This window comes from Suricata suricatta, chromosome 10, assembly GCF_006229205.1.
Source record: "Suricata suricatta isolate VVHF042 chromosome 10, meerkat_22Aug2017_6uvM2_HiC, whole genome shotgun sequence".
Lineage (NCBI taxonomy): Eukaryota > Metazoa > Chordata > Mammalia > Carnivora > Herpestidae > Suricata > Suricata suricatta.
The window spans coordinates 61,819,970-61,828,468 of NC_043709.1; the positions used below are offsets into that span (position 1 = coordinate 61,819,970).

Sequence of the window (8,499 nt, forward strand, 5' to 3'; positions counted from 1 at the left end):
GCCCGCGGCCTCCAGCGCAGCCGTCCCAGCCCCGGGCGCGCCTCCCCCGGTGGGCGGGCGGGGACCGTGACGCGCGCCCACTGACGTCTCCGGAATCCCGGCGGCGGCGGCCGACGCAGCCTCATCAATGGGGCTAAAAATAGCGGCGCCCGGAATAGCCGTGAGCGCCCCGCCCCGCGCCCCCCCACCCAACTCGCCGCACACCCAGTTACATAATCCGCCTCGCTGTGGCTGGGGTGGGGGAGCTGTTTTTCAGGTGAGGGTTCTGCGGCCTTGCTAACACCTTCCGAGGCCGCAAACCTGGAGCTGGGTTATAAATAAATTAACCAGGGGCTTCCCCGTTAACAGCCGTGGGAAAAGTGAGGCCCAGAGAGGCCCCGTCTGCGCCGACCCAAAGTCACACAGCAATTAGGCCGGCCTCTGAGTCTTGGGCACCCCCATGAGCATCCATTGGTTGGCCTGCATCCCGCCCCAAGGGCAAGGAATCCGACTGGCAGGGCGCCCAGCTTCCACACCGGAGAGAGAACTTGAGAGGGTTAAAATTTCTCCTGAAGAGAAGCATGTCCAGAAGTGGTGGGAGTGCAAGGCCAAGGCTGGTGGTGGATTCACTGATCAGGCTGTTCCTGTACTACCATGTGACCATGAGCAAGTCGCTTCACCTCTCTGAGCCTGGGGTTCCTTACCTATGAAATGAGAGTGATAATATTATCCACCTTCTCTGGTTATCAGGATACTGAACAGCTGTGGAGATGCCTTCTACTCCCTACTTTCCTCTAGAAGAATCTGACTTCCCTCCAGTCCACGGAGTGCTCAGTGCAGAAAATAACACGGAGGGTCACTGCAGTGGTCAGGAAGCTCTGAGTGGCCCAGCCTCTTCTGGCCATAAGTCTCCAAGTCCCCTCCATAAGAACCTTCCTGGGTGTGGGAGTACTTGGAAGGTTCCTCTCACACTGGACTGGATCACTCTTTGGAAATGGGAGAACTTCCTTGTCCTGAGCATAGCCTTCTCCCCCAAAAGCCCCCCTACCCCACTCTTGGAGTGGCTCCTTCAGGGAAGCCAGGCCAAGGCTGGAGCAGTGGGACTGGGGGCTGATGGGGAGGGGGGTTATAATGTCAGGCGAGGGCACCAGGGAATAGCCACTAGGCAAGACTCTGTCCCATGCTATACTACACCAGCCACCAGCCCCTGCTCATTTTTGGTGCCACCTTAAATTACAAGCATGCTCTCATATCCCCAGCACAGAGGCCAGGCCCCACGCAACAAAGAATCTCTTCTGCATTCAAAACTCTCCAAAAGAGGCCCCACACCCCCACTCAGCCCTCATTCCAGGGGCCACATTCCTCTCCCCACCACCCTGCCCACCCGCAGAAATCCTTTTCTGGACCTGGTCCTGAACCGCCACGACCCAGAAGTTCTTTTCTCTAGGTCCTCAAAATGATCCCAAGAATCTCAAAACCAAGCTTCTTCTCAGAACCTTTCCATTCTTTTCCCAGATTCGATATGGAATCTGGTGGACACAGAAATAAAGAAACTGAGGCTTCAAAATGGCAAGATGGGGGAGGGGGTGGCTTGGGACCAGTTTGCCCCTTCTTCTTACCCCAGCAGCTCCTTCCACATGGGCATTTTAAAGAAGCCACTACCCCACCCTCTCTTTTTTCTTTTTCCAGAAATCTAACTTTTGAAATACATTTTAAAAATATTTGCCTGTGTAGGAGCAATACATTTATTTGGACAGGAAGAATATAAAAAAGAAAAGAAAGAAAGAAAAAGAAAAGGCTCAATTGCCAGTTTTTCCATGAAGCCTTCCAGCCCACAGAGGTCTCTCCCTTCCATAAATACTTTAGCACAACTTGGCTTTCTTATATATCTTCCTGTTTTATAATCAAGTAAAACATACTAAAATAGGCAATGCCAAAACACACACACCTGTGTGGCTCATGATGGCAGCGTGAGGTGGGAGAAGGAGCTTAGTTAGGTTCCAGAGGGTTGGGGTTGATACTGGTCCCACCTATTACCACCTATGTGACTTCAGGAAAGTTACTTACCTAGACTGGCTTTGGGTTCTTCATTTGAAACAAAAAGATGAAAATGAACCCATGTTACAGAGTTGTTGTGAAGAGTGTCTCTCTGGCAGCAGATATAAAGAATGTAGCAAGTAGTCTGACACATAGTAGCAGACCTGCTATTTCCATTCAGGAGGCCTTGGGGAAGGCAGGCCTCGGGACCCTTTCTTGAATCTGCAGATGCAGATGACTCACCATAGCTCCGCCCAGCTGGTATGTTTATTTGGGGGCTTGAAGAGCTATACAGGCGGTGGAGGCAATACCACCTTTTAGTGTCATTACAGATATCTAGTAAATTCTGGCCCCCTTGTTGCCTCTTTGACCCAGCTCACTCAGCTAGCAATGTCCAAGCCAGAATCAGAGCCTGGTCTTCTGACTCCCAGACCTGTGCTCTAGTTTCTACTCACCATCTTGTTCCTTCATGCCTAGCCCCTCGTCTTTCCATACAGATCCCAGGAACTACCACACAAACCCCTTTTGCAGATGGGAAAACTGACGAGAGAGAAGTTCAACCACTTGCATGGCTCAGGAGCTAGGACTACTGCAGAAAAGCAGGCGCCCTGGTCAGTGCTGTGACACGTTCTGGAAAATTCCTAAGGGCGGACAAGATCTTGCTGCAGAAAGTTGCTTCCTAGTCTGATGGGAAGGTAAAACACAAGAACAATTATGAAAACATTCTGGACGACCCAAAAGGTCTCTGGCTGACCTTGAAGTGGGAATCCAGAGGGTTCATCTGAGAGGGCTCCCTTGAAGAAGAGAACTGGGGGCACTGTGTGAAGGGAGAGAGGGGACCAGGCAAGACATAGAGAAGAAGCTTGTTGCATGGAGGAAAAAGGCTGACCTCATAGTTCTTAGATATGGGGTGGGGGCAGGGTGGAGACCCAAGACAAGCAGCCAGACCGCTAGAAACCGTTGATGCAACTCAGCCCAGTGAGGAAGACACTCTTCCACTGCACCTCCACCCTGGTCCAATGGGGTTGCAAGTAAAAGTATGTCAAGGGGGTTCCCCAACCCATTTGTGCCCGGAAGGGGCTCCCCAGCCCAGGCCCTGGCCCTGAGTGAGGGGCTGTGCAGGGGATTCCCTTTGTGGTTCCTATCCTCATCTTGAGGATCAAGAAATACTTTGCAGGGGTCTCCCTACCCCTCCCCAGTTTTAGGAGCAATTAAAGGGGAAAAATGGGGGCACAAAGACAAGGCAAGACCTTTCTGGGGTTGTCCCAGGGATCAGGGGCCTCCCAGGGACACCACCCAGATGAGGTTACGTGCTGTGAATTACATAAGGATGAGGCGGCCTGGCTGGGTGATTTTTCGAAAGTACCTTATTCCCTGGTTGCCATGAGAGGCCGTCAGGGCTAGCAAGAAAAAGTGATCAAGTTCACCAGGCTGGAAGTGACAGAGCTGGAATTAATGCCAAGCTTTCCCCTAACTCCAAGCCAGACTCTTTATTAAAAACAAGCAGAAGACCTCTATAACTTTATTTTTTTAATTACAAAATCAAACAGGCTCGTTGTAAACAAATGCAAGACGTTACAGAACTGCATGATTTATGAAGCGAGAGGCTGGTAATCAACTCCCCAAGGAGTAGGGTTTGGTAATCCTCTGGTGTCCGCTTCCAGATTTCTCTCCACGCAGCCCGAGATCAGATCTGGCCCGGCGGGCCCTCGCCCAGGGGCCAGGACGACAACACCAGGCCGGAAGGAACAAGGCCGGGCCCCGCCGTAGCACTGCAGCCTCGGCCGCGCCCCACGCCACCATCCCGGGGTTGGCCGCGCTGCCCCGCGCCTGGCCCCGCCGGGCCGGGTGGGGCCCGGGGAAGCCGTTACGTCACCAGGCGGACGGGAGGGAGCCCGAGCCGGCTCAGCCAGGCTTCCATTACATCACTCGGCTGCGCGGAGCCGCCGGGGTAAACGCCGCCGCAAACCATTGGCTACCTTGCGGCCCTTCCAACCAATAACACGATTGTATGCAAATAAGCATTCTGGTCTGGGGCATGCAAATAGACGCCTTGGCAAATGGCGGGGTGGAGGGCATCTGCGCCCCGCGAGGAGGATAAAGAGGGGTCGCGGGAGTCCGTTGGGGGCTTGTCCCAAATCTAGTCCAGCCAGTCCTGTGGGGAATGGAGTGGAATTAAGGGTAAGCGCCCTTAATTCTTGAGCTGCCTTTCCAGTTAGACCCTGTTTCTTGGAGATTCAGTGAACCTGAGAAATGATGCAAAAAATATTTAGGTCAATTTAAGAGATGCGGAAAAGGAAAAATTAGAAACAAAGAGATTCAGAAAGGTGGGATGTACTTTGGGGACCACCAAGCCGAAGTCTCCTCACTTGTGACATCGCAAAGAACAAAACAGACAGACCCCTCCCCGCCCCCCCCCTTCCTGGCCCACTGATTCATATAGCCCAGAAGGGGAGACTAATGTTAAACCATCTTGCGAATAAATGATACGTGTCATAAAGAGAAAACGGAAGGTCTGCCCCTCCAGGGGCGGCCCGATGGGTAAGAAGCAGTGTGCAGTAAATCATTTGAGGAGGCCTGGGAGACAGTGAGTGAGAGAGAGAAATGCAGGATGCTAATGAGCTATTTAATGGGGAAGCAGTAATTCAGAAGGGGTGATGGATAAGAGAATCTTCTCCAGGGAAATAATTTTTCAACTGAAGAGTATTTTTCATGTGAAGAGCGGGGAGAAGGGCCAAGTATTCCAGGGAGAGGAAACAATATTCAAGAAAGCCCAGAGTAGGGGAGAGAGTTTGGTCCACAGCAGGGGCGTCAGGCAGGTGCCTGAGCCCAGTGACTAAGGGAGAGTGCTGGACGTGAGGCCAGAGAGGAGAGCCTGGCCGAATGGTGTGGGGCAGTGCCAGGAAGGCACTGGGCCAAGCACTCTCCTTGCTTTGTGTCTTCCTTCTTTCCACAGCCCTCTAAGGTGGGTACGATTTAGTATTGAGGGAACCGTGGCTCCCAAGGGTTAAATAACATGCCAGATGTCACATAGCTGAAAAATAGGCTGTGGATCAGTGTCCAGGCCCTTGTGGCCTCCAAGGCTATGTACTGAATCACTGGCTCTTGCCTCCTGTATTGGAGGGTAAGGTTCAGACAGGTGTCCAGATTTGTTTCTAATTTCATGGTTTCCAACAGAGCCTGAGATCCCTGGAGAGGTCTGTAGATTTTTCACTGTGCTGTGAAGGGAACTAGGTCTCAAGAAAAGGGATAGGGACGAGGAGGGGAGGGAGGATGGGGAGACAGCGTCCTCCCTGCCCAGACCTTGGGGCTTTTCTAGAACTTGCCTAGAACTTGGGGTTTGCTGAAGTGGAAACAGGGAGAGGTTTTTGAGCATCTGTCTCTGGGGGTCTGCTGCTAGCCAGCCGGCAGCTGCCTGTCCTGCCAGGACGACCCAGATTAGCTGGATCTTGTGTGCTGTCCTTGTTGCCAGGCGACACCTCCTCCAGCTCTCGGCTCTCACCAGCAGAGCCTGCTTCGGTTACCGGTGACAACTCCCAGGGGAGCATCGGGAGAGACATGGAGGCAGACAGGAGAACAGGAGAGGCCTAGCCCTTCTCCACACAGGTTTCCTTGGCATTGGGGTGGGTATCCCATAGTCCGCAGGTGTGGCTTCGGGGCCTATCTCTCCTGTGCCCCCTCCATTGGCTCAGAAGGCCAGGACCCACAGGCACACATGGAGGTGGCCAAGACAGGGGCATTACCTGGGCACAGGCAGAACTGTCCGGAGAATGCCCCTATAGGAGTTTGGAGGGGAGTCCTGGCCCCACACCTGAGCACCACAAAGAGTAACTCCGTGTGTGTGCGTGACTGTCTGATCACCAAGCAGGAAACCTCTCCTCAGGAAGGTTTGGTAACTCACCTACCTTCTGTTGCTTTTGTAAAATTTCCCACACTTCTCCAATTGGGGGGTTCCTCCCTGTCAGAAGGTTCTGGACTCATGGAGCAAAGAGGTCCTAACTCCCTGGGATGGAAGTGCCCTTTCCACCCAAGGATTTGGGGGAGAATAATTAGGTGATTTAACTGGTGTAGATCATATAAAGCATTACTTTTATATTTTTAGGGAAAAGGTTTTATTTTTGGTTTGGAATTTTTTTTTTTGGTTTGGTTTGTTTTTGAGAGGTAGGTATCTTAAAGGCACAGAATTAGAACAGCCATAATCATAATTCTTAACATGGGATCACTGTGCACCTGGCAGAACAGCCTCCTGTCCCCTGGGAGTCTGCCCAAATGGTTTGCAGGAGTAGCGGTGTGTGCCTGGTAACCAGAGGGGTTGTGTGGCACTGGCCTTTCCAATGGGCATCAGGGTGTATGGGCACCTCTTTGGATCAAGGGGCCAGAAGTACAGTGTCCGAGCATGCTGTGAAATAGAAGGCATGGGGATGGAGTGGAGTGGGCAGCCCTGGTATAATGGATCCTGAAGCCTCCAACAGCCGCCCCCCCTCTGCATTTCTCAATCACCTCTTGCTCTCTGCTGGTGCCCTTAGTGGGGGACGCAGAGGAGCAGAGCTTTGGCTATCTCTGGTCCCGGCTCCAGGATTCCCGAAGCACTTTCTCAGGGCAAGGCTCTGGCTCCCAGCATCTGGGGATCCAGGGGCAGGGGAGTGGGGATGGGGGCTGCAGTGGCCCAGTGTAGCTGTGAACTGCCTGAGCCACTCAGGCTTGTGAGTAGGATGATCCTTTGGGCACTCACACCATAAATGTCCAGACACAGAGTCACTTTGGAACTGTCCCCTGCAAGCCGGGCAGGGCCTCCTCCCAGGGAGGGCTGGGTAACCTGAGCTGCCTCCGGCAGGCCCTCAGGTCACTTAGAGAGCGGTCAGCTGATGCTCCCAGGGACCATTCATCATGCCCCCGGCCCAGGCCGCCACTGCCATGGCTATTTCCAGTCCCTGGGGCTAGAGCAGCTTATGTAACAGGCTGGGAGCCAGGGGCTGGGTTGGGGGCTCTTGCGGCAAGTGATGGGGCTGTTCCCACCTGGCCATGTCAGGCTGGCCACTAAATATCCCTTTTCTACCTGTGGGGGTGGGAGGGGTGCAGGAGGGAGACCATAGGCCTGGGTGGAATCGCCACGGACAGCCTGGCATCTACTAGCACACTTTGAACTTCCTCCCTTCCCTCCCATCCTGGCCCAGAGGGTGGCCCAGCCTCCTTCCTTCCACAAATCTGAGGCCACCAAGCTGCCTCTGTTTCAGCCATTCAGCCTCTGTTCTCTCACCCTGCCCTGACCCTCAGAGGAGGAAGCAGGTGGGCTAGCTGCCAGCCCCGCCTGAGAGAACCCTGTCCCCATCTCCCTTTCCTGACTCCATGGGGACTGGGAGGGACCTCTTGGTGGTTAAGCAGAGTTCAGATATGCTTATTTGCATCATGGCCTTGGGCAGCCTTGGTGAGCCTGCCGAGCCTCAGTTTCCCACTTGGGAACTAGGACAAGAATATCTTCTTTTCAGAGTGGTTGTGACCACAAGGGTCTGGGAGCACATTCCAGAGGGGAGATTGCTTCGGTCCAAAGCCCAGCCCCATCGGTGTGGCTTTAGGCAAGTTACTAATGCTATTTGGTTCATTTCCCTCACGCGTAGAGTGGAGATGGGGATAAGTAGGACCCAGCTCCCTGAGCCGTGAGGATCCGATGAGTTCGTGTGCATAGAGCACTTGAACAGTGCCTGGCACAGGTCAGCATCATCTAAGTGTCAGCTATAATTAGACAATGTTTGGAAGTCGCTTTCCTCAGCCTTGGCTCCCGATAAGCTCTTGGTGAAAGGTACTTGTTATTTTTAACTTCTTCATTCTCCCTCACAGTCTTGAGCTTCTTCACAAGCCCACCTTCCTTCAGCCTGGCAATCCCCTTTAAGAGCTCTCTGATCTCTCTTCGATTGAAGATCTGCTGCCAGTACCAGTAAAAGTGTGTGTAAATTACATTTGCCTGGTGTTTACGCTCACATAGCATTTCACACACACTTCTGTTTGGGCCTTGCAGCACACCCAGAGACAAGCGATGTGCTTCATGGCGTTGCCCTCATTTTTGCACAGCCCAAGGGAGGGAGTGACCCACCATCTAGAAGCATCAGCTGCTAAGGGATGTGTGTGTCCAGCAGTCAGGACGCCGGAGCGCGCTGGAGGATGTGGTCAGGGCTTGCCAGCTCCACGCTGCCAGGACAGATTAGTGCAGGGGGCCCTCTTTCTTCCAGTCCAAGCCCCACAGAGCGCCCACAGGGTGGGAGGCCTGTGGGCGTTATAGATGTCTGCCATCCTAGCATCAGCCCAGACTTCCAAATGCTGTGTGGTGGCGCCCTCTGCTGGACACAAGAGGCCTCTAGGAAACCGTGGCCTCCGGAGGGAGAGAGGTGAGTGGTGGATTTATTCCTCTTCACACAATAGTCTATCCAGGGCCTACAACGCGACCAGGAAGTTTTCTAGACCGCAGAGATGGGACAGAAATAAAAAAAA

General features: G+C 53.4%; 1 long non-coding RNA gene across 1 annotated transcript; it reads left to right on the forward strand.

Annotated features, from left to right (window-relative positions):
- Positions 1 to 4,057: 4,057 nt before the first annotated feature.
- LOC115304978 lies at positions 4,058 to 7,968 on the forward strand. The gene is made up of 2 exons (XR_003914703.1): positions 4,058 to 4,197; positions 7,852 to 7,968. It is a non-coding gene; the product is annotated as an uncharacterized LOC115304978 (long non-coding RNA).
- The last annotated feature ends 531 nt before the right edge of the window (positions 7,969 to 8,499 follow it).